The sequence below is a fragment of the Bos indicus genome, chromosome 6 (assembly GCF_029378745.1).
Source record: "Bos indicus isolate NIAB-ARS_2022 breed Sahiwal x Tharparkar chromosome 6, NIAB-ARS_B.indTharparkar_mat_pri_1.0, whole genome shotgun sequence".
Classification (NCBI taxonomy): domain Eukaryota; kingdom Metazoa; phylum Chordata; class Mammalia; order Artiodactyla; family Bovidae; genus Bos; species Bos indicus.
This window is the reverse complement of record NC_091765.1, coordinates 5,591,332-5,592,977: the sequence shown is the minus strand read 5'-3', so window position 1 is coordinate 5,592,977 and position 1,646 is coordinate 5,591,332. Positions and strand designations below refer to the sequence as shown.

The 1,646-nt window shown below is 38.2% G+C and overlaps 1 pseudogene; it reads right to left on the bottom strand.

Moving 5' to 3' along the window:
* Positions 1-223: 223 nt before the first annotated feature.
* Positions 224-843, bottom strand: LOC109559959 (protein LTV1 homolog pseudogene; annotated as a pseudogene).
* Positions 844-1,646: the final 803 nt, after the last annotated feature.

Sequence of the window (1,646 nt, the reverse complement as noted above, 5' to 3'; positions counted from 1 at the left end):
AATAAACATTAAAAATTTGACACTATGTATGTGATGGTCTGCAGGGGAAACTTGTTCAACAGTTTTATAATTGAGCTATAAAATTAGTTCAAATACTATACTTGTTTTATCAGTACCTGTCAATAAAAATGGCAGAGTATTGTCATTTGAACGTTGCAGTTCATCATTGAACATAATGAGGTGTCCCTAATGAGGGATGTGCTTTTTCCTAAAAGTCCCATTTTCATAACTTTGGGCCCTTACTGTTTAACTGCACCAGCTCCTTTTCCTGCCTTCTCCAGTTTGCAGGATGATTTGTTAGCTAGTTTCTCCAATCTCTGTTCTTTCATAACTTGATTTCTTGTTCTTTTATTTGCTTTGCTTTTATTTTCAGAATGTGGGTGGGTTGGTACCTCAGGCAGATAACTGCCATTAATCGTCTGCACTTATTAACTTGCTTTGCTCTGAGTCTTTTCTTTGATAAAGCATCGAGAGGTATTTCTACTTTATTAAATATTTGAATTTGTTTGGGCTTTGGTTATTTGACAAACTAAGAATGGTTAAATGTGAGCATATGCTACAAATGAATTCACAGTCCTGCTTCTCTTTATGCTGGTAAACTACAGAAAACATTTCTTCCTTCTCAGACTCATCAATCTCATTTACTGGCAGACCTTCATCCTCAGAGTCTTAGGTGTATTCAGCTTTACACAATTCTCTACCTTCTCTTTCATGTAACCATTTGCTTTCTACACGAATGGGACCCTCCAAACTGGCATGATCCAGAGCTCCAACCGTTCTTGGAGTACGGAATGAAGCAGGGCAAAGGCTAATAGAGTTTTGCCAAGAGAACGCACTGGTCATAGCAAAGACCCTCTTCCAACAACACAAGAGAATATTCTACACATGGACATCACCAGATGGTCGATACTGAAATCAGACTGATTACATTCTTTGTAGCCAAAGATGGAGAATCTCTATATAGTCAGCAAAAACAAGACCAGGAGCTGACTGTGGCTCAGATTATGAAATCCTTATTGCCAAATTCAGACTTAAATTGAAGAAAGTGGGGAAAATCACTGAACCATTCAGGTATGACCTAAATAAAATCCCTTACGATTATTCAGTAGAAGTGAGAAATAGATTCAAGGGATTAGATCTGATAGAGGGAGTGCCTGAGGAACCATGGGTGGAGGTTTGTGACACTGTACACGAGGCAGGGGTCAAGACCATCCCCAAGAAAAAGAAATGCAAAAAGACAAAATGGTTGTCTGTGGAGGCCTTACAAATAGCTGTGAAAAGAAGAGAAGTGAAAGGCAAAAGAGAAAAGGAAAGATATACCCATTTGAATTTAGAGTTCCAAAGAATAGCAAGAAGAGAAAAGAAAGCCTTCCTCAGCAATCAATGCAAAGAAATAGAGGAAAACAATAGAATGGGAACTACTAGAGATCTCTTCAAGAAAATTCGAGATACCAAGGGAACATTTCATGCAAAGGTGGGCACAATAAAGGACAGAAATGGTATGGACCTAACAGAAGCAGAAGATATTAAGAAGAGATAGCAAGAATACACAGAAAAACTATACAAAAAAGATCTTCACGACCCAGAAAATCACAATGGTGTGATCACTCACCTAGAGCCAGACATTCTGGAATGTGAAGTCAAGT